The 24,839-nt window shown below is 34.0% G+C and overlaps 4 non-coding genes across 4 annotated transcripts; 2 read left to right on the forward strand and 2 right to left on the reverse strand.

Annotated features, from left to right (window-relative positions):
• Positions 1-6,204: 6,204 nt before the first annotated feature.
• TRNAE-CUC (transfer RNA glutamic acid (anticodon CUC)) lies at positions 6,205-6,276 on the forward strand. Its single transcript has one exon. It is a non-coding gene; the product is annotated as a tRNA-Glu (tRNA).
• Positions 6,277-6,985: 709 nt separating this feature from the next.
• Positions 6,986-7,057, forward strand: TRNAE-CUC (transfer RNA glutamic acid (anticodon CUC)). Its single transcript has one exon. It is a non-coding gene; the product is annotated as a tRNA-Glu (tRNA).
• A 677-nt stretch (positions 7,058-7,734) lies between these two features.
• Positions 7,735-7,853, reverse strand: LOC149426550 (5S ribosomal RNA). The gene has a single exon (XR_016303245.1). It is a non-coding gene; the product is annotated as a 5S ribosomal RNA (ribosomal RNA).
• Positions 7,854-8,175: 322 nt separating this feature from the next.
• LOC149426551 (5S ribosomal RNA) lies at positions 8,176-8,294 on the reverse strand. Its single transcript, XR_016303292.1, has one exon. It is a non-coding gene; the product is annotated as a 5S ribosomal RNA (ribosomal RNA).
• Between the last annotated feature and the right edge of the window lie 16,545 nt (positions 8,295-24,839).

Consider the following 24,839-nt stretch of genomic DNA (forward strand, 5'->3'; position numbering starts at 1 on the left):
GTTTAAAATCTTCGAGACAATATATGCAAACATCGTCATTTATATTTAAAGAAAAAACATTGGAAATAACAAAGTTTAACAACGGCATTCAATAAAAACTTAGCAGTAAACAAATAAATGGAGAAAATTCGGACTATAGTTTAGGATTTAATAAGGAATTTGATCTTCTAAAGAAATTTCATATATTTATTTTATTTGCCAGGGTCAACGTAAAAATAATTACATCAATCTAACAGCGGAATTAAAAAAAAATCGCATTGTTTTAAGAATGAAATTAATATTAAGTATTTCTAATGTATATGGAGTTCTTTAAAAAGTTGAAGTCGTTTTAATTTAATTTATACGGAAAATTAATTAAATAAATTAATTACATATTATAAAATTTGACCTCTGTGCATCGAATTAAGCATCCTCAAGCACGCGAGATCTGAAATTGGTTTTAGACACGTCGTCAAATTAAAGGTAACGAGGTTTGGTCAATTGCGTTCTTCAAAAAAATTTTGCGAGGACACTTTTTATCACTTGTTTTTAATATATACGTATTATTATTACGTACATCAAGTAGTTTATTTTTATTGAAAACTGTTAGTATTTTTTTCGATCATTTTGTCCTTCTCCTTCCCTTAACACACTCTCATTCCCCCTTCATTGTTATATACTCAACGGAGTGATGTCGAAACTGTGGTTTTTTATTCCAATGAAAATTATGTATTCCCACAAAGATTATATTCCCACCTGTAAACGTTAAAAATATATGCGTAAAATGTAACTCATATTAATCTTTATAACCTACAGTAAAAAAATATGAGTAGGTAGATGTTGTTAATCCACAGTACCATTAATATTAAATTTGTAAATAAATACACAATTGTAACAAATGCTGATAATTATGTTAGCAAATGTCATGTCCATGTTTAATAACATAAGAATTATTTCACGCAATCCTATTACGATAATATCCGAAAAAACTAGTATCTACCTTCGCCGTAATGGGGTAATGAAAGCAAAAAAGTAGTAATAGTTCTGAATTTGAAAATGAACATTTACTTGAAAAATCTGACTTATACCCTTTAAATGTCAGGAGACCAAATTTGTCCCTAAACATCATACGAATTTGGGTTTCTGATATTTGAAGGGTTAATGCCTCTGTGCAGTGTGCGTACCGCGAAGTATCCGAGTTAAACTATTGTATTATTTCTTGCCATTCATATTTGAATTTTAAAGATATCACCTTATTTTAATACTTTTAGTTTTTTTTACCGTTTTTTTCTATTATTATGCGGGTAGATAAAACATTGAAATTTCCGTTACATAAATTTCAAATCCAGTGTGGTCTTCTGGCCACTAGCGCGGCTAGTGGAGGCACGGCAAGAGGCGTCGCGGCGCGCTTTTGCTCCTCGATCGCTTTTTGCGACGCCTTTATGTTACTGGATTTATGCCATCGATGACAACGCCAGTCGTCATTTAAGATGGTAATTATCAAAGAGCATCCTCCTCCCGGTGCCGTCTTAATCCCGGAGTTTATATCGTTAGTTTTTTTTTTATTTCACCCCAGGTTTAAATGAACGGCTGTTTTAATTAGGCGAGCCACAACCCAAGCTCCTTTCACAAAAGTTATTTCAGATAATTACAGACGAGTTTTCGATAGTATATTAAAATGAACAATGTTATGTGGTCACACGTATAAAATAATATGTAATTTCTTCAAAAGATTTTACATTAACTCCACACAGTTTTCCCTCAGGGCCTATGTCATCTCTGGGGTTGCCGTGTGGTGGGTCTCTTTGAGGAGAACAAGGAGTGAACATGTTGTAGGAGGGGAGAAACACAGAGGCCGGCAAATCGTTACACAACTGAGCTGTGGAACCCAAGAACGAGTCGAGGAAGCAAGACTAATGTCAACCGTGTACAAATATATATGATGAAGTATGTGATGTACAATTTACATAGAGGTAGTTAATCTGAATACTGTTATTAATTATTAAATGTCATTTTGATTATTTTTTAGTTATCTTACTAATTTGCTTTGAAAGTATGTAGAGTTTTAAATATAAATAATATATTTTTAAAAAAAGAACGTTAGATACAATTAATTTTAAATCCTTAAAGAATCAAATTCGATTATTGTGCAATATTATTATTAGTATCTTAAATGCAAACCCTTTACGTGTCGTTTGAATTCGCTAACCTGCCCGATTTAGCTTACTGTCACTTTGAATCCTGCGTATATGACATAAAATATATCTAAAATAAGAAAATTATAGTAAAAAAAAATTAACGATAGTTATAGTATTACTTTACGAGAGTGAGCAGGTAATAACGCTTATACACCTATTTGTTTATTTCTTATTAAAAAATATTTTTTTAAAACGCTTTTGCTTTGGAAGCATAAAATGTAAAACTACCAACAAGGCATTTTTAAATGATGGTGATGGTATAATTATTGCTTGCAATTGCGAGTACTACAAGGTAATTTACGGATAAGTTTTAATTTCGAGTCGAAAAAAAGGTTGAACCTTGGTGCAACATTAATTTATTTTTCTACATTTTTATAAGCCGATATTAACAATCATTTCCAAAGCGGGGTAGTGATAATTCGACCGCTCTGCATAATACTGCCGTGGTAAGTAAATACACAGTAATTCACATGGTCATTTTCCAGAATCAGGGGTCAAAGTTTTGTTTATCCTTTTAGCATATTTGTACTTCGCAGAAGGTACTGTTTTTTGTCAAAATACTTGTAGACACTTGTTTTATATTATCTGTTTTAAAAATTTTTTTAAATATTATAATATTTGTTGAAAATTTGAGATTTTCTGTTTTTACTTACCAACGGCAGTTCTTGTAAGTGAAAAAGCAGTATAAAGATAATACGTCACAAGAATTGTAACTACTCAAAGCCAGTAAGACTATGGCATCTCCGATTGTATGTCCATATGTTGTGAGGCGAAAAGAGTGGGGAGGGGAAGGAGATTAGGATAGATTAGATTAGGAGACGAAAACTTTGGAAAGCACCTGACTATTCTGATCTAGCCACCAAACACGTCTAAAGTCAATTAAAGCGACGTTTCATTCTTGTCTATTTAATCTACCAGCGTACATATAAAATATATAAATACATTTTATAATATTTTTTTGTGGTAGTTGTTGTGCTTTTTGTGGTGGTAGTTGTTTGGTGGTTATTGTGGTAGCTGTTGTGGTGGTATTTGTTTGGTGGTTTTGGTTGTGGTTGTGGTGCTGGTTGTTGTAATGGTTGTAGTGGTGTATGTATTGTATATTGAATGGATTATTGTGGTGGCAATTTTTTAGCGATTGTGTGGGTGCTTGTGATGGTAGTTATTATTACGGTTGTTGTGGTAGATTTTTTGGATCTTTGGTGGTTGTAAGCTAAAAAAATCTAGTATTAATAATGCGAAAAAACACAAATTATTTAAACTGTAGAGTTAAAGATAATGCGGAATCAGAATGTATTTCAAATTGGTAGATGAAAACACAATGTGTTTGTGTATGTAAGTATATACGCAGTAATTTCAGCGTAGGAACTGTGTATTTATTTACACAAACAGAAAAACTGCGTTTTTACCGACCAAAAGAGGTAAAATTGCGATAACATCAAACACAATTTCATATTTTCTTTCTACATAAAACGAGATATCAAAAAAAAATTTTGGTGAAACATAAAAAATTCGATCCTTAATAACTTCCTATACTCAACTCATTTTTGCTAATTTTGGTAAATACTTTGTTTTTAGTTACGACAGCAGAATTGCTTAAAATTGTGAGTATAATTTACTTTCCTATGACAGGGACGCTTGAGTACCTTTACGCAAGGTTATAGACTATTCTACTAAAATGCTATTCTAGACTTCTGAATTCTGGACTCTCGATAGGGTAATATATGCCCAATATAATTCTCATGTCTGAAACATACATGTATATAGCGCACCTCAATCAACCCACTAAGTACTTCATGTAGTTATTTATTTTAGGATTTGTGCAAAATGAAATTCAATTGAATTTTTCCGAGCTCATTTCTCTTTTTGATGCAGATAGTGAAAGATTCTTTCTCTGATTTTCGTTAGTAAAGTCAAGCGTCATTTTAAGATAACCTACTAACATTATCTGAGACTAAACTGATATACATAATTTAATCGTGAAATCTAAAACTGCAATACTATAAATAAAAATAAACCTTTCACAAACATAAGGATATTTAAACCGATAATTTAAATATTAAATAAATATTATAAATCCTAATTCCTTAAGCCTCGTGATGCATTAATCGTTATTAATAAATAATTATTTATTAATTAATCTAAAATATTATGTTTATTGACTTCATCTTATATTTATGTTTTTTTTAATTCTCAGAAAACATGCATAATTATTTAATTATGTTTATGAGTATGATTCTAATAAGCCAAGTATATATTATGCATCCAATTTGAAAATTTTGTTTTTGAAATTCTAGACAAATCATACGCACATATATAATATTTATATATATATATATATATTTACCTCTACCTAATATTATATATATATATATATATATATATATATATATATATAATATATATAATATTTCATCAAAGTAGGAAATGACCTTTTTGAGGTAATTCACTCATTCGGAAAGAATATAATTTAAATTAGATCAACTGGAAAGATATTAGATATGTGAGAAACTAAGTCGGTCCAAAAATATATTAGCTATATTATAAAAATTATGTAGATCTTTAACGAGATATTACACAAAGCACTCTTTTTCATTAAAAAATGCAAAATAAAAAATTTTAATAAAAAGACCAGTGATCTCAAAGTATATCGTATCGCATAGTAAATCTTATTCAAGCATATTCAAAAATGTTCAAATATTCTATTTACGAATTTATTCCATTCGCATTTCAACACCTGAGGGGATTTTTAACAAAAAAATCGTTAAATAGATTTTATATATGTTTTTTCATATAAAACAGGTACTTAGTAAAGTGACATTATAATTTAAAATAAAATAATAACTTGGTAAACACCACTTTCATTTTTTAAACTTGATGCCGACCAGTTATCGCTACAACCGTAGAATCGTCAGGGTATTACAGTACTATATATACTATCGCTACAACTGTAGAATCGTCAGGGTATTACAGTACTATATATACTATCGCTACAACTGTAGAATCGTCAGGGTATTACAATACTATACTATCGCTACAACCGTAGAATCGTCACAGTATTACAGTAGGTACTATACTACAATCTTAAAATCTATATGTAACACATGTTAAAAATATATAACGCTTTCACAGTAGATGAAGGATTGGATAGGTAGGTACTAACCGAGGTAATTTTTTAATGAACGGGAAGGATAAAGACAACAGCTTAGGCTACTCAGGTATTTACTCACTTCAATGCAGTTTAACCTCTTGAAAAACGTCGCACAATATTAATATCCTTGTCAAAGATAACCTAAGATGTTTAAATGATAATGGCTTCTTAGAATTTGCTTATCACCTTATAGAAACAGACCATGCATCTCATAAAAATAGAGTTTACAGCATAAAAACAGAATATTGAACATACTTGACAACTTAAAAACATTACAGTTACCGAAAGCCAAAAACATTAATAGCAATGTCATTAACAACGAAATAAACCTAAATATAAGACCGATACATATCGACTGTAAAATCACAATTTATTTATTACACATATAACATGTAGATTTTTGAGTACAATACTGCCCTGACAAAGCTACAGCTGTAGCTTATATACGAAAAAAATTTACTAAGTAATTGTTTTATTCAAAATTAATAAATGTTATTATCACTATAATTCCGTCGATCAGAGGCCAGTGACCAGTGACAACCTATCATGACAGTAAACCTCACACCTCCGGCGCATACGACCTGATGCATAGCAACAAGGGACCACTTCAATTTAATGCCTTCAACGTCTTGGAACTTGTAATGAGTCAGTACCTATACTGAATATTTTACGAGAAATTTGAAACCGGGACGGTGTTGTTATTGAAGTGAAACTTCTTTAGCCGCGTAATGAATTTTCGGGAACGTAGTAAAACCGAGTCAAGATCGAAACGAAAAAGCGGGTACCCCCACCACCGCTCACCGTTCAGAAAAATGGTGTACAAAATTCGTTGTAATTATTAAACAAGTTAAATAACGTATTTTCGCACAATTTCGCAAGTCCAGTATGGTCTAGTGGCTAGGATACCTGGCTCTCACCCAGGAGGCTCGGGTTCGATTCCCGGTACCGGAAATTATTTTTGGTCAATTTTCTGAGATACTGTTTTATTTAATTTGTGTTTTGATTATTTCAGGTGATATTTTTAAGAATTCATTTTATTAAATACAAGCAGTGACTTGAAAAAAATCATAAAATTGTTAATTTTTCAATATGGACTTTTGGCAGCCGGGATGTATTTATAATTTCACAATTATTTTAGGAATGCGGAAGCACATCATGCAAGATTCCCATTCTTGCGACCCGGGTTCGATTCCCGGGCAGTGCACTCCTTTTTTATGGAGAATCATTATTGAAGTGAAACTTCTTTACGCGCGTCATGCAATTTCGAGGAGTAAAACCAACTCATGACCGAAACGAAAATGCGGGACCGATTAAAGTTCATTTGATGTAGTAAAAGTTTTGAAGTAAAATATAAATGCTTCTTAGCTCATCTCGACAACTGGCGTTGGTGGTGTAATGGTCAGCATAGTTGCTTTCGAAGCAGTTGATCCGAGTTCGATTCTCGGCCATGGAATATTATTTTTTTGTTTTTAAGGAATTTTTTTGAAGTGAAACTTCTTTAGCCGCGTAATGAATTTTCGGGAACGTAGTAAAACCGAGTCAAGATCGAAACGAAAAAGCGGGTACCCCCACCACCGCTCACCGTTCAGAAAAATGGTGTACAAAATTCGTTGTAATTATTAAACAAGTTAAATAACGTATTTTCGCACAATTTCGCAAGTCCAGTATGGTCTAGTGGCTAGGATACCTGGCTCTCACCCAGGAGGCTCGGGTTCGATTCCCGGTACCGGAAATTATTTTTGGTCAATTTTCTGAGATACTGTTTTATTTAATTTGTGTTTTGATTATTTCAGGTGATATTTTTAAGAATTCATTTTATTAAATACAAGCAGTGACTTGAAAAAAATCATAAAATTGTTAATTTTTCAATATGGACTTTTGGCAGCCGGGATGTATTTATAATTTCACAATTATTTTAGGAATGCGGAAGCACATCATGCAAGATTCCCATTCTTGCGACCCGGGTTCGATTCCCGGGCAGTGCACTCCTTTTTTATGGAGAATCATTATTGAAGTGAAACTTCTTTACGCGCGTCATGCAATTTCGAGGAGTAAAACCAACTCATGACCGAAACGAAAATGCGGGACCGATTAAAGTTCATTTGATGTAGTAAAAGTTTTGAAGTAAAATATAAATGCTTCTTAGCTCATCTCGACAACTGGCGTTGGTGGTGTAATGGTCAGCATAGTTGCTTTCGAAGCAGTTGATCCGAGTTCGATTCTCGGCCATGGAATATTATTTTTTTGTTTTTAAGGAATTTTTTTTTTTTAATGGTTGACCATAATATCAATCCACTAAGTAATATTTTAGGCCTGTAGCATAATTGAAAAGTTAAAGAATGATATAAAATTTTTTATGATGTTAACGATAAAAAAATGAAAAAAAACATAAAATTAAAATAAAAAATGGGCCAACGGCACGCGGTGTTCCCAAGCGGTCACCCATCCAAGTACTGACCGCGCCCAATGTTGCTTAACTTCGGTGATCGGACGAGAACCGGTGTGTTCAAAATGGTATGGTCGTTGGCAAAAGTTAAACAATATTAATTTCTATTCTACCTGCCAATAAATATATGAAAATTAGTATAAAAAAGCCCTAATAATATTGAAAAAATTAGCAAGGTGTGTGCGAGGTTGATAAAAATAATCATTACATACGCGCTTGAAAAAGATCGTAATTACATTAATAAGTTTGTAGGAATTTTTTTTTTCAATGGTTGACCATAATATCAATCCACTAAGTAATATTTTAGGCCTGTAGCATACTTGAAAAGTTAAAGAATTTTATGATATTATTAATTATAGTAATGATAAAAAAATAAAAAAAACATGAAATTAAAATAAAAAATAGGCCAACGGCACGCGGTGTTCCCAAGCGGTCACCCATCCAAGTACTGACCGCGCCCAATGTTGCTTAACTTCGGTGATCGGACGAGAACCGGTGTGTTCAACATGGTATGGTCGTTGGCAAACGCTAAACAATATTAATTTCTACTCTACCTGCCAATAAATATATGAAAATTAGTATAAAAAAGCCCTAATAATACTGAAAACATTAGCAAGGTGTAAATATTATATACCTAGTTTAACTCACTCTCCTAACTCATCTTCGCTGTCTACAGGCAGAGCGCACGACTGTGGTCGTGAAGAACCGAGGTTCGATCCCCGCTTTAACTAATTTTTTTTTTCTTTTTTTATAACTTTTAATTTTTTTTATCACATGCTACTTATAAATATGTCAATAGACAGAAAAAAAGAGAGAATGAAATGAAAAGAGAGAGAGAGAAGAATACTAGAAGTTTCACTTCTGTCTTGCGTAGGCTTGACACACCCATTTTTTTTTCTTATCTGTGCTACAGGGTTAATGCATAAACCCATCGCATTGTGCTGCAGTGGGAGGGATATGTTTACATGTCTGTCACTCTTGGACATACTGATCCTATATTCCTACCCAAACTTCATATATTTTACCTTCCCAGAACTTCCTCTACTTCTTTTCCTTAAAAACAACCCTCCACACAGCATCTCAAAATATTTGCGCTCTGATGGAAAATATTTTCCTATCTAATATGTGGGGTTAGTGAAAAAAAAAACATGAAGTTAATTTTTCCAAAAAGCAAGGCGTAAATAACTTTAACAAATAAACGGAGCGCGCTGGTGTGTTAACTTGAATTCAGAAGTAAATCGAATGGAAAGTTAAATAGTTTTTAATTTTACTATTTTATAGTTTTCCTTTATTGACTAGAGTTAGTATATAATGATTTGTCCATTGCACAGTAGCAAAAGTTGGAGGAACCTACGATATACGTAACGCACAATAGCTACTTCACTAGTATTTTTGTTTCAAACCTATCTTTTACCAACATTTTTCTTATTATTTCCCTTGACCAACTATTTATTTATTTATTTATTGGATGATTTTTATAGCGCCGCTTTTGCGAAATATCACCTCAGGGGCGCTGTACAGTTAATGCAGATATTACAAAAAAAAAATATAAATATTACAAATTGAAATTGAAATTCAGTTAAATAAAATGAAGTACAGAAACAGGTGACACGGAGATGGAGAATCTGCTGCAAGAATCCTAGGTGGTGAGGAAACCAACATCGAAATAGCTAATATCAGAATTGTAAATTATTAAATTTTGCTGTTCCGTAATTAAACAAATAGATTTACACTACATTTCTTAAAATAAATGTCAAAGTGAAGTAGGCGTGTTTTTCCACTATAACATTTTTTTCCTGCCATTTTCCGTCACGTGGAATATTCGTACCGCGCCGTCCTTTGAGGTATTTTAACGAAATCCTTAAAATAAATTGCGCAACCTTCTCGTTGTTTATGACGTCCATATTTCATACTCTACGTCCTATACCTATATATCAAATTGAATCCATAAATCTCAAACAAAAATGGAAGTCCAACATTGCCCGAAAGCATATGAGGCTTAATTGTTTTTTCATTCGATATTGTGAATCGATTGGGAGCGAATGACCAAAAAACATGGTTTTTAACATAACAAATTTTCAAAATTAATTATTTTTCATTTTTAACAACAACGTAACAACCTAAAAAGATACATACAGAGATTGGAGGATTTGATAAATTAAATTTATCTTTTCTAAAGTAAATAATATTTTTAAAGACTTTTCCTTCTGTATCTTAACAAAAACAAAGCAAAAACCTAAATTCTTTTAAACAAAGCTACTCTAATTATTCTTAATATCACCGATTTTCACTTTGAACGATAAATTATTTGGAATTTATATGCCAATGCACATCTTGCTACTGCGCAAAGTTATTTCGAAAAACGTCTCATTGATTTGAAATATTAATTGTATTTTTTTTTAGAAAAAAATATATGATCCAAAACTGGGAAAAACTTGTCCGATAGTGACTACAAAAAAAACTAAAGATTTCAGCTAGGTTCTAAAATTTGTGGATTTGTCAAATTATTTTGCTGATTTCATATAAAATTTATTGCCGATTGATATGGGGAATGATTTCCAACGAATACGACTAAAAACGTAATAAAAATAAAATAAAATTAACCATTCCGGTTATTCTTTTCACATTCCACATTTGATATAATATTACGACGTCATTACTCAGACCGTTCCAGAGAGAGAAGGTGCCTTTCAGAAAACTGTTTGGGGCTCATTGCTCAGGAGAGCGAAAAATCTCATTGGGACGAGGCACTTGGGGCATAAGTCTTATAATTTATCAAAGGGTTGGTTGTAGCTGACCGCCGCATGGTGATTCTTCTGACAAAGCTGCGCTGTCAGATATCGCGATCTCGGTACCAGTTCCAGTTCCCGTAACGGATTAAGTTCCCCGTTTCCAGTTCCCCGTCGCCGGGGAAACGACCCTCAATGGTGAATACAAAACCTAATTTTATTATAATGTCAACGTTGCTACGCATGTAAAGGAGATCCTTCCCTTTGTTGTTGCGGAAGTTGAAATGGTATTATTTATCACAGTGCTTGCATATAGGGGGACGTAAATGGATATATCATGAATTATAACCATTGATTTTTTAAATATTTATTATTTTGTTTATCGAACACATCACCTATTTAAATATAATCCGCCATAGAACACGCACTAGAAAAAATGAGATTTTCATTTAGTCGGGGTTTCGAACTCGGAACTCTGCATCCCTTTTCTTCTTTTACAGGCATCCATCCTCCATCTTTATTTTGTAAGCGAAGGTTAAACTATGTCGGTGACAGGAAAATTATTTAATATAACGAAATCCTTTTTGAATATTTACTTTGTATTAAATTTTTAAGAAAAAGATATATATCATAATATTAATGAAAAAGATTTACATTCCAAACCATAATAAATACCTGACACTTAATATTTATATTTTTAATTTTTCTTAGTCTTTCTTCTCAAATAAAAATCTTATATATATATATATATATGTATATTTTTTGAATATTCATTTAATCATTTTTACTATTTATTTTCATCTGATATTTAAAATGGCTGTGGCTTTTCTTAATCAATATGAAAATAATTCTGTAAAATTAAAGAAAAATTAGAGAAAAATATATATCATAAAATTTATTTAACCTTTTAGCACAATACATCGTTGGCCGTCACACTTTGAAAGAAACTTCAGTTCAGGAACATAATTAATAGTGAAAATATAATAATACGCGGGAGTTGAGGTTCTCTGACTTACTCTAATTCTGACACCCCACCTCCACACACGCTTCTTCACAGAATACAAAGTCAAAGGGACATTACGGAAATTAAACAAAGTGAACATTTTTTGGATCGGTTAGAATCCAGTAATATTTTTTCAAACACGGCTCGCTTTAATGAATCCATTTAGCGTATGTGAGAACTTGGTTCTGGACTAGGATAATTTTACCGTTTAGAGAAAATACCCAAACCTGCGGCTGGACGCATTCTTTTGAAGCTGGAAGCATTTAAAAAAAAAAGTGGGTGTGTCAAGCCTACGCAAGACAGAAGTGAAACTTCTAGTATTCCTCTCTCTCTATTTTCATTTCATCATCTCTATTTTCTCTCTTAGGTTAGTTTGAAAATTAGAGGTTAAATAATTCAACGACGAAGCATGGATTTGATAGGATATTTCCTCTTGTGCCACTGATGTGTTCATCACCTCTATCTCGTCACTACTCATTTTTAACACTGAAATTCTGTACCAAACCGTATGAACCACAATCAATTACGTATTTCACTCGTATTACACTCACGACGCAGTATACTAACCAAGCAGCTGATGCTTGGCGTGGCGCAGTTCGCTGGTGTCTGAGAGAGAGGAAAGAAGAGAAGAGAGAGAACGTTCGTGAGCGGCTCCCCCACCTCAACAAGCGCATATGGTGAGAGAGGGACAGTGAACGGTGAGCGGTGGTGGGGGTACCCGCATTTTCGTGTCGATCCTGACTCGGTTTTACTCCGTCCCCGAAAATCCATTACGCGCCTAAAGAAGTTTCACTTCAAAAAATAGTATGAAAATAGGTTTTCCCCCATGCATTATTTAATAAATTAATAAAAAATAAAGAAAGCACGATCTTCTTGGGTCAGATCAGTTCACACTTTCAATAAAATACAAAAATTCCTTATGAAAATACATCCGTAATTAAATAATTTTTTTAACATTAACCCAACACAGGAGGCCTGAGAAAATAATTTCCCTCAGAGCCTATGTCACATTTTTAGATGCTGTACAGAGGGTATTTTTTAATGAAAGGAAGTAGAGAAAGTTCTGGGAAGGTAAAAGGAACGAGATTAGGGTAGGAATCTAGGGATCAGTGTGTCTAGGAGTGACGAACATATGAATATATTCCTCCCACTGCGGCGCAAGGCGATTGGTCGAGAGATTAGTTGGAGAGGTCAAAGAGTGTCCGCAAACCAACCTCTCCCGATCTGGTATGTCACGCAGCTGGTCGGCAGGTGCCTTCTGAACACACCTCATCCGATGAACCACAAATGAAAATGGAATGTAAAATAACAAATGGAAATCGAAAGGGTTACAAAAATAAGACACATTTTTACATTTTCTGTGCACCCTTCCCATTGATATCGGCTACCAACCAAATGAACACCTTTCTCGCTCTTGTATCACCCCGCTTAGAGTGTGCCTCAGGTTCTTCGGGTCATTAATCAACCCCCTTGTTATGACGTCACGTTTGTGCTCAGAAAGGATTAAAAATTTTGCGAGTTATATCCTCCGGACGGCCGTTTTATAAATATTTAATTAGCGGCCGGACAGTGTGAATAAACAATAAATTCATCAAACATGGCACTTGGTGCCACGACAGGGCCTGATTTGATATTGTTGCTTTAACTAGAGTTAACGAACTTTCAGGTATCAAATGTGACAGGTAATACGACGTTCATAATAAAGGCGCCTCGGATTATTTGGATCGTGTCGGGGAGAATCGTGACACATTATTATTATTGAGGGATATCTTTCTACTTAATTGAAACGACCGTTATAGTGATTTATGTTTGGGGTACTGTGCCATTTGCACTACCTCCTTCTTTAGCCAATATTTCGTAAAGCACAGTCCATCATCATGGCAGATGTGTAAAAGATTTTTTTTTCTAGATACTTATTTTCCATGAAGTTGGGAATCATTTAAATATACTGAATTGAAAGTTAATGTTCTTTATAGAAATAGAACGGCGTTATATGCACCTCACATTGTTTACATCATATGGGTGTTAAAAAGTTACCTAGCTATTATAGACTTAGAGGTCTTCTATTCTTTCGGTAGGGAAAAATTTGTTACTTTGTGTACTTTTGTATGTGCGATACCGTGTTGCCACTCCAATCCTTTATGGGCTGGTGTTACAGTATGATATAAATTTAAATTTAATTTTAAGTTTTTCTCTTTGTAGTTTTCCAGCACATCCGGAACAGCTGAGTTTATGACAGTTTATGAACGGACAATCTTTAAAAAGACATAAAAAATATTCTAGCATGTAAACTCGGCCATCTTGACAAATCGGCAATTGCCGATCATTTAATTTAAATCAGACAAAAAAATATTTTTAAAAGAAAAATATTATTTGATCGGTATACGTTTTACATTTCATCTATAATAAATAACATTTTATACAACATTGTATTACCCCATCATTTTTTTTCCTTTCTTAATATTATTTTTCTCCACAAATGAATAAAGAGATGATTAAAAGAGATACATTTTCTAGTAAAAGATTTCCAACAGCCTTTTTAAATGAAAATAATTAAATATTAGCAAACCCGTTTACATACAGAATATTTTTTTGTTAAAATAACGGGGCAGAGTGCACTTATCAGAGATAAAACGTAGTTACATTGAAATATTAAGTATGGCGTTGAAAAAATACGAAGAAGACCAATCTTTAGACTTTAGATTGTCCAAATAAAAAGCCGCACAAAGTTTCCCCTAGCTTGAAACTTAACTGAACTCCTCGACCCTGGGAAGACTGGGGAGAGGAAATATTGGGATCCACCAGCTGCGGTTAACTCTGAATATTGAATCACTTAACTTAAAATTCTACCAAAAAATATGTCATGTTTTGTTTTCTTACAATTTTTCGATTTTTTTTCTTTTCTTACGCTTTTTCTAATATGTATAATATATATTTTTTGATTAACTCCAAACAAGAGTATTTACTCAAAGCCTGTATCATGGAAGCTGATTTTTTGTATTTTTTCGTTGACCGATGTTCACTCCTTTCTATCCTTGAAAAATCCCTCCTCACAGCATACTTAAAGAAGATATGGGCACTGAGGGATTTTTTTTTCCACAAAGTCTCCTGTGTTGAGCGACTGTATAAAAAGTTTACTATCAAGTTCTGTAAGTGTTCTATTCAACTTCTGGAATATTTTTTCTTAACTGCCCAGTTGTTTTATGTAACTCAAAGAATAAACGAAACTTGAAAATTAACTCAGAAATTTGATGAATTGTTCAAATTCCGTGAAATAACCCATCTCTTAACATCACGAAAATACTTATTTATATTGTGGATGCCTTGGAAAAACAAGAAGAATCCAACCCTATTATAACCCTATTATTATATTACCCTCGTAAACCACATTCCCCTCTCTGAAATTTTTTCCATCCTCAAAGTTAGATCCAGCAATGTTTGGTCGGAGTATTGGCATATTGTTAGTTGGGAGCCTGCAATGCCTCGATGTTGTCAGTCAAAGAACTATCCTACTAAAACCATGGTTTCAACAATTCCACCATTTCTCCAAAAAAGTAATCTCCTCATTTATTCGAATGAGAATGGGATATTGTTCCGTTCGTTCTCACCGTTTTAAAACTCACGTACAATCTGAGTAGTCAACTTATACAAGATTGTGCAATCGTTATCTAGAAGGAGAAACTTTAAATTACATATTTTGGCTGTCACTCTCTAAACAAGTATAGTCTCTTCTATTAAGCTGTGTCTAAAAGTGCCTCCCCTACATTGACTTGAGATTCGTTAGGACAAATTCTACAACTGCTTTTTCAAGCAGATATTTATTATAGATCTTAGGGATGGTGGTTCGATCCCAAAAGTCTTGTTATATAATTAATATATAGAATAATATATATCAAAATAAAATTAAAATACAATTTTTTAAAATACAAAAGCTTTGGAAACTCAACATCTGAATATTCTTTTTTCGTGTAGTAAGGGGGTCAGAGGGGGACATCTAGGTCTGCGAGCCGGTCTAGGGCCTCAGGCGTCGCCATGTGGACCTCATCACTCCCGCCGGGGAATGAACGGAGCGGGCATTCGTTGACCACACGTTCAGTGGTGTGCACCGCACCACATTCACACATCGTTGACTCTTTAAGACCCCATCTGTGCATCATGTGGGCACAGCGGCTATGGGAGCACCTGAACTTATTGATGGCGGACCAGGTTTTGCGAAGCAATGAGAACTCAGGCTATCTCTCGCTCATACAGGGGTCCTGTATGAGATGGGCATTTCCCACGTTGGCCGTTTGCCACTCAAGTTTCCACCTATCTTCTGGGGTGAGAGGCAATCGGAGAAGCGTCTCTCCTTCCACCCAGAAGGGCTTTCGGGACTTCAATCGGCATGCCGGGTGGGAGACGACATCTTCGTGCAAAGGTATTGTGTTTTTTTGCAGCGCCTTCTTGTATTCCCTCAGTTGCAATTTTTCAAGGGGAGCCAAGAGAGAGGGGTAGATTTTAAAGTCCCGCTGATGGTTCGCATTGTGGCATTAAGCTGAAAGTCTACCATGAAAAAGTGGGCGCTTCTAGCCCATACTGTATCACAGTATTCAGCCGTTGAGAAAATCAAGACAATGTATGCTGTTCTGAGCGTGTTGGCGTCACATCCTCAGCTAGTTCCAGCTAGCTTATTAACTAAGTTAAGACTTGTCTTAGTTTTTTTACCCACTGCTTCCATGTGTTGCCGGTAGTTCCAGCTCCTGTCCAAAGTAACTGCAAGATAGTGAGGGTGGGGGTCATGGTAAATATATTTTCCATCAAACTGAACACAGAGTTTGGCATTCGCTCGTGAATTGCTAAGATGTGAAAACTGTTTTCAACCCATTTGGCTTTAGTCTCCAATTGAGGAAATATTCTTCCATAGCCTTTAGGTGAGAATTGAGGATATCTTCTGCTGCTTTAAGGGTTTTGGCTTGAGCTGTGACCGCGATGTCATTCATTAAGCAAATTTTCTGCCTTCAGTGTGGGGGATGTATCGAGTGTAAATGTTGAAAAGCGATGGGGCCAGCACTGAGCCCTGAGCAAGGCCATTATTGAGGGGTATTTTTTTGTTTTTTTCGCCCTCCTAGAAAAAACCCAAAGGTAGGGCCAGTTAGCAGTTGTTCAATTAGTCATTCTGTGTTGCCGAATTTGAACCTTAATGTTTTTATTTATGTGGGTAATTAAGCTGTTAATCCTGTTTTCATATTCAACTTCAACTTCAGGAAAACTAGATAAATTGTTTTGAGTTGAACATTTTATTCAAAAACTAAATACACGAGTAATAATATTTTAAACATAAATAACGATGTGAAGATTTTGAAAATTTTCTCAGGTGCATCCTGAACACGCTTCAACCCGGGAACCACTGCTAAATCACCAAACGTAGCGAACCACTATGTCAAACAGCGGCGGTGTTGATTATTCAATGAATGGTTCCGGGGGTTCGGTGCCCAAACACGCCTCTCGAAATGGGTCAAAAAGGGCATGATTTTTTTTCCTACAGGTAACCTGAAATTAGGAACAGTCAAAGATAGTATAATACAAAGGCGCAGTAAATACAAAACCCATAATAATCAAACCAATACGTGCGCTACACAATAATCGATGAGAATAGCAGAGTAGCAGAACTACAGGGTTTTCCAATAAGAGGTGTTATCTTGATATTCAATCATAAAAGATGAATGGTTTCGTTGCTTGTGTGGCACGTAGCGCCGTTTTGTTGAAATTAAACGTTGTCGAGATCAATATCATTCAATTTCGGCCATAAAAAAACATTAATCATCTCTCGATAGCGCAATTCATTTACCGTAACTGTTGATCCAGCCTCCTTTTCAAAAAAGTAAGGTCCAATGACTCTGCCGGACCATAAACCGCACCAAACAGTCACACGTTGAGGATAAAGGGGCTTTTCAACAATAACTCTTGGGTTTTCCGAGCCCCAAATGCAACAATTTTGCTTGTTGACGAATCCACCGAGGTGGAAATGGGCCTCATCACTCAAGATGATTTGCATTTGATTCACTCAAGCGAATTTTAATAATTTCAATACGTTGTTGAAGCGTGTATCGTTCCATTTTTATTAATGATGTAGTTTTTACTTGTCAAATGTCAAAAATGACAGCTTTAAAAGTAATATTTACCGAAATAGCGGGATATTCAAAATAACACCTCTTATTGGAAAACCCTGTGGTATAACTACACATAAAATAAAAATAAAACTGAAAACCTGAATTAATGTTAACGTTTAAAAACATTCTAGTAATACGGAATAAAAATAAGCATTTCCTACTTATTTACGCCACACAACAATTGAGTGTTAAACAAAATACATATTTTTATGACAGGTAATACGGATTAAATAATTGAATAAAACCTGTCTAAACATTACGACATAGGAAGTATATTACTACAAAAATACAAGACAAGGTCTGCTGCTGCGAATGTATTTGGATAATATTACTTTTTTCGTCTGTAATCTTATTTTTTATCGTAAACTAAACAAATAGAGACTTGCGATGAACAACGAAAGGCTGTTGCCAATAATTTCCCGAAACATACCTACTTCCACAACATGCGATTCAGAAAATACCTTTTCTTCATTTTCATCCGCTTGTCTGCCTCTGTGCGTTTTCTCTTTAATTCTCAGATTAAATCTTGGTTTCTGAAAGGGAGAAAAATTAGTAATATTATTTAGTATGAACAATTTCACTTCTAAAATCTTATGAGTCAGATAATTACGTTATTCACACATTAAATCTGCCGTTAATTATATCGGCGATTTAGATCAAAATCTTTGTTAAAAATTTAAAAATCAAAATAGGTATTTAAAAACATGTTTGTTTGTTTGTCTTCGATAGACTCAAAAACTACTGGACCAATTTCGCTGAAAATTTAAAATTTTGTTTTTTATTGCTAGAAGTTTTTAGAGTGTGTTTTGGATGGTATAAAAAGTCGGGGACGCCCAGGAAATACCTCGCATTATCTCTGCACTGGAATGAGACACGGAATCGTTGTAGTTTTTTTAATATGCCAATGTGATATACAGTAGTGATTGGTGGAAGTCGGATACGCACGAGGAAGACGTGGCACAATCAAGGCGATGCACTACGTACTAATGCAAAATCATGAGTTTTTGGTTTGAAAATTTGGTCGCCTAGAAATGTTTCAGATGCTTTAAATAAATACCGCGAGTATAATACATCTTGACCTTTGAAAAAATCGAGTATTTTTTACATAAGTCTCTTTATAAGCCCAGAAAAAAATAATTTATAAGGCCTATGAAAACTGCTTTAAAGTTCAATATTTCTTACTAACGAACCCATTTTCTGTTATGGTTTTATTGTATAGTGTGGCAAATTAAGTTATTTATAAAATGATCAGAAAACATTTAAATATTTATGCCTGAACATCCACAAAATAAAATAAAAGGCACTTTTTGGCCATGTTTTTTTCTTGCCTAAATCAAAACAGCTGGATGGTGTTACGCGGGAATTTAAGGCTTATCGCCATCTACGTAAGGAGTGTTATTGATGGCGATTCGTTTCAAAATATTACACGACGTATGGTATCGCCTTAAGTCAAAAAAAATCTTATAAAAAATAAACTTTTCAATTCTTTAAATAATAATATTTCCACCTTAAAAATAGACCCAGTTTTTGGGTACGCTGGAATTCACAACGTCAAAACTTTAGTCCAAACTATTCATTAACCAGAGCAACGCCGGGTATATACTATAAATATTGAGCTAGTATACTATAAAAATGTAATTCTAATTTTTAAAGATTGATGGTTGTTTTGTTTTTTAACAATTGATAATAAATTTCAAAGCCATGTAGGAAGCTATATGAAAATGAGGTTGTGTCAAGGCTCGACGACTTATTTTGCAATCGATCTTATTTGTCATAAGCTGAAGTGCCAATGAATTTATCTTGAAACTATTTTAGTGGAGGAATATGTTTATATTGTTTAAACAGTGTATAATTTTGAAAATAATATAAGTGACAATTTAACGTTCAGATCACGGAGGATAAACGAATGAAAAAGATACAGAAACTCGCGTAAGGTCCAATAAAGGATGATACGTGCTGTGAATGACGTAATTTAATCATAATGTCGTTACCTTTCTATCCGGGGCCTTTAATTAGTCGCTTATGGAACTTTATCCATTTGCACAGCAGAGAAATGAGCGCTTTATTCCGGAAGATAAAACAAGTTTTGTGAGCTTGACTCTTGTTTTTCGGGGGCGAAGTTTTATCACGTTTGTTTAAAAATATATATTTATTAGTTTAATTATTCCCGTTAGTTATAATGGAAAGGGATATTGTATTTATTTAAAAATAAATCGTTACTTATTTCAACTTAAAATGAAAACAAATTAACTTTTAATTTCTTCCTATTAATATAGTAACACATCATCACGCAAATTTATAAAGCGTTTTGTTCTCATTTATTCAACGATTCCGACTAGACATAGTCTACCCTGTCGAATAATTTGAATAATATCCCGATACGACTGTCTCATTGAAAGAAGCATTCTAATTAATAACAATTTACGAATACTTTGAAAGTCAAAAAATGGAATTTCGACAAATTTTTACTGAGCCTATTTATTTATTTTTTTTGTGCGCATTTTTTGCATTAACATTATGGAATGTTTACCAATAATTAAAAATATTTTGAATAATTTAATAAATTAAAACAATCCATTTTCACAGGGTGCTCAAATTACGTTGAAATTTTAAAGAATAATAAGATTTTGCCTTTTGGCATGGAGATGATTTTAAAGTTTCATTTAATATTTAGCTTTCGGAATAATTTTCGTCGCACTTTATTTTTTGCAAGCTACACATTTTGCTTCTGCTATATGGCGTAGTTATTTGTATTTAAACCGGAAGGTCTTGGATTTAATTACGGCAAAAAAAATATATATTCGCTGCCTTAGTTCTTGTATGTTCAATAGACCATTTAGCAAATTTTACAGGAGACATTTTTTTTTGTTTTTACAGGCAAATTCTAAAAAATTCTCAATTTCGGTCATTTCGTTTAATACATATGTGTAACAGGAAATTATTAAAGATCATTTTTTGAATATTGAAGCTATAATATGCCGATATTATGACTTTAAAGGTGGACGTTGAACATGGCTTGAAAATGATAATGTTTATTTTGGATATTGAACATATTTGACGGCCGGCATAGTCCAGTGGTAACGCATTGGATTGCCATTCCGAAGGTCGCGGGTTCGAACCCGGCGTGCGCAAATAAATTTTATTTGATTAATTTGTGTTATTTTTCACAATTAATTAATTAAAAATAATATATAGTATATTTGCGGCACGTTCCAGAGTGGAAGATACTACCAGTATCGCCCTGGTGTAAGACCACCATTCAGAATTGAAACGTTGCTCCAAATGGCTTTGGCCGTGTTTAGTGACTAGATCTGAATAGCCAGGTACTTCCCCACCTTCCTCTTTCCCTTCCCCACTTACCTACAGCCTCACAACATCCCCCAATCGGGGATGCCATAGTCTCACTGGCTTCAGACGGGAGCAGTTGGGACTCTTGTGAGGTATTCACTATAAAAAAAAAAAAAAATATCGTCTGGAGATTGAACAATTCGGCTCCCATAAGTTTGTAATGATCTGCACTTTCCAAATTTTTCCTTCTGCGATGAATTTTCTTTAAGTTTCATAGGTAACTTTTCCATAAGGCTTTTATTATGTATATATCCGGGGTAGGAATATCCTCCCTGTCGTCTGTACCAGCCTTTGCTTTTCTCTCTTGATTACACACTCCTTCAAGTGTGTGCACCCTAGTTTTTCTACGTGTTTTACGACCTTGAATGTAACTATTTCACGTGACGGCTAAGTATAAAAAGGTCTCACCGAACGTTGTGTTGGTTTTTTGTTTCTCGGTATAGAAACCTAATTATCTATGTATGTATGTGGTATCCCTCGGTTCTCTTGAGATAAAGTGAGTTGAATCCATTACCGCTGTGTTTTTAAGCCATTTCATAAACCTTATTTTCTGTCTCGCCTGCTCTCCAACTAGCTACGTGATTCTACCTGTCGTAGGGTAATGTGAGTATGATAAAGTGTTAGATTATATATGTGATATACATACGATAAATTTATGGTGTTAGTTGTCGACGCCATCCATATGTATATTTTGGGAGGGAAAGGAGAGGAACGGAAATAAATTTGTTCGAGCTAAGTTGGCTCCTCCGCTTTACCAAACATATCTGATGGATGATAATTAGAACAAGGCAATCGATATCTGCGTGTCTGGATATCCAAACCGGCCGGGTCTGACGGGCATTCGCGGGGTTTCCCCTTGTTCCAAATTGGCAACCTTCACACCAGAATAAAGAAAACCAGGTCTCCTTACCAATTTCAGAAATGCCCCAACCTCATTACACCTCCAAGAAAATCTACTTTACTGAATGTAGAAGGGGAAAACCATGACATCCCTTGTCACGAATCTAGTCGCGAAAATGTGACACGTAAGGTCTCAAGTTACATGCCACCTCCAGAAAACGAAAGGGAACCTGTTGAGAAAAGTTGTTCGGTTGGTAGTTTTATTTCGGAGATTACCATCTCCCCTTTTCAATTCTAGATTTGTTCTTGTGTATCCCAATTTGTAAATTAGAAAGTCAAATAACAGATGATAAGTATTCATTTTTGTTCTGTCTGGTTGCATCCGATCGCTTTTTATTCGGGCGGTCATACGCTAGCAAAAATTCCTCCCTATTCGGCTGACTGTACTCTGCGCCTTTGGCCCCAGCCGTAGGGCAGGTATTATAAACCTTGTTCCTGTTCCACGGTTGCATCCGTCCTTTAAAGGGTCTTCTGGAATTTAATAAATAATATTAAAAAACTCACCCCGTCAGCCGTCCCCAATACCAGTATGAAGCCTACCTGGTTCCACCCCACATAACTAAATCAGTTTAGTTTAACATCTCTCTCGGCATTCCTTCCTCCTTTCAGCGAAGTCCCTGCAATTTGCTCAGTTCCATGGTCTCCTCCCTACGTCCATAGAAGGGTAATTAAATAATTCTGTAAATAAAATTGTACCTCCCTAAAACCTCTGTCAGGATTCGAACCCGCAGTCTTATGATTTGTTTGATTCTTTGGTTTACGGTCTCTGTGGATAGAACGCCATCTCGCTAATTATTAATTCCTCCCTAGCTCGATTAACCGATATGGTAAACACTTCCCGCTGCTAAATACGTTCACTTTATTTTAAAACGCAATTATTATTTTTTTTTTAAATTTCGCTTTAGTTGTCCGGGTTAAATCTTCCCCAAAGGAAAAACTTAACCCTTCCACTCACTTTTCCACAAATGATCATCTAGTCAATCAACATTATGTAAGTGCATTATATAAGCAAAATAAATACAAAACAATACAAGAACAACACGTCAACTCACCAGAGATCAAATGGGAAAATAATTCACCGACTCCAGATATTTTCATATCAGAGGGTTCGGCTCGGTAGAACTTCTAACAGGGCCTATAAATCCTACTGATCCCTCAACATAAATATTTAAAAAAATCTTTTGTTATCCTACATGTATTCAAAATGACCGACTTTTGCATCTTTATATATAATTTTTTTTATAGATCTAATACGCCTAAATTTTTAATTAGAGAGCTAGGTATAATGCCAGTAGCCGAAATAACGAATGGTAATATTTTTATAGTCTGAGAATGCCAAATTCTTTTTATTTCATTTCCTAAATCTGTGTATTTTCTTATTTTTTCACTAACAGATTTTTTAATATTACAGGAATTTGGAATGGCGACATCAATGATATAAGTTATTTTTTTTTAATTTTGTCATGTAAAACTATATCGGGTCTATTATGACTAATCGCTCGGTCTGTTAGTATAGTTTTATCATAATATATTTTATAAAATTTGTTTTCTAAAAATGAATTTGGTTCGTATTCATAATATGGTACTACATTACGGCAGTCAATCAAGTTATGTTTAGTTACCAAATTTTGGTGAATTATTTTTAAAACTTGATTGTGCCTAAATGTATACTCGGACGGTGCTAATATAGAACATCCCGATATAATATGTTCTATAGTTTCCGGAAAAGCCAAACATTTTCTACACAAATCATCAATTTGATTTGTATCTTTGATTATATGCTTTCTATAATTTTTAGTATTAATGAATCTATCCTGAATGGCAAGCATAAATCCTTCTATTTCTGCGCTCAACTCTCCAATACTCAACCATTTGTTTTACGAAATTTTGTCAACATACGTTTGGTTGAGATAATTGAAGTGTTTTGCGTGTAAAATTTTATTTGACCAGGAATCTAATAATTCCTGGTTGGGATTTATAAAAATGTTGGCATTCTCATCGTAAAAATTTAAAGGTGTAATATTTATATCTGCCTTGCAAATTATTTTGTGCATTTCTGAGCTATGAGCTTTCCTATGGAAAAAAGTTCTTAGCATTTCTACCTGATTATGTTTCAAAGAAGTTATTTTGACTATACCTCTACCTTCTAAATTTCTAGGTAAATTATCTCGTTCTATAGCTGAATTTGGATGATGGCAATTAAACTTTGTTATCGTAGTTCTAATTAATCTTTCTAAGTTATCTAAATCTGTATTAGACCATTTAATTATGCCAAATGAGTACGTTAATAGAGGTATTGCCCAAGTATTTATTGCTTTTACTAAATTTTTAGCAGATAGATTGCATTTTAAAATTTTCCTGATCCTAGTTTGAAATTTAATCCTAATATCATTTTTAATACTACTATGGTCTAATCTATTTGATTGTGGGTATCCTAAATATTTCTATGTTTTTATAATAAGTAATTTAGTTTGAACTGTTTACGAAATCACGTATAAATTAACACATTTTATAATAAAATTCGCTATCGCAACACTTAATTGTATCCTCACTGAGTCCAAACACTTTCACTTCACACAAACACCGGTTCAATAGTATTTCACTTTAATTTAATATTTAACAATACTTTCTAACACCTTCTGAATTCACTAACTAAGCCTAATTTCACACATCACCACTGATTTTAATTGATTTCTCGGAGCTGTCCACATACCCAAAGTTCAAACCCCGACTGTCCCCGTCCTGCGATCTCCTCTTTCTCCCTTCCCGTGGGAACGTGTTTACTTAAGGGCCTGCCTGTAATGTATTTTATGTTGTTAATCTAAACAAAAAAATTTTGGAGTATGTTCGTCTCGTTTATTTATGTATGTGTTCAAACCATCACAAGTTTGAGGTATTTTTTGTTCAATTAGCCAATTAGTGGTAAATTGTATATACAG

This window comes from Hesperophylax consimilis, chromosome 1 (genome assembly GCF_061612785.1).
Source record: "Hesperophylax consimilis isolate HC1 chromosome 1, BYU_Hcon_1.0, whole genome shotgun sequence".
Lineage (NCBI taxonomy): Eukaryota > Metazoa > Arthropoda > Insecta > Trichoptera > Limnephilidae > Hesperophylax > Hesperophylax consimilis.